Source organism: Centruroides sculpturatus, unplaced genomic scaffold (genome assembly GCF_000671375.1).
Source record: "Centruroides sculpturatus isolate CEXI.00-Female unplaced genomic scaffold, Cexi_2.0 scaffold1026, whole genome shotgun sequence".
In the NCBI taxonomy this organism is placed as follows: domain Eukaryota; kingdom Metazoa; phylum Arthropoda; class Arachnida; order Scorpiones; family Buthidae; genus Centruroides; species Centruroides sculpturatus.
In genome coordinates, this window is record NW_019385283.1 from 145,616 (window position 1) to 146,022 (window position 407).

The window sequence follows — 407 nt, forward strand, 5'->3', positions numbered from 1 at the left end:
TATATATATATATTATATGCAAAATTAAGTGACGCCATCTGCTGACTAAAAGTAGAACTTATTTTGTAATTACTATTTTGTATTCTTCTAAATTTTGCAATTGTTGTTTATAAATTTTTTTTTATGTCATATTACAGCACAGACAATTGTAATGAACAAGCTCGAGATTTCCTATCTTAAAGAATGATTCTATAGGGTCATCTGATAAGGAAATTTACAATTTTGTAATGCCCAATTGGGATAGAATGGCAGTAGAAAGTAATTTTGATGTAATTATCCTGTACATCCTCAATAATGAAATTTCATCATGGTTATTATAATTTATATTATAATACGGACCAGTTCATTTTTGTTAATGAGGAAACCATTGTCCCATACAAGGTAATGTTAAATCACGGCTTGTGTTC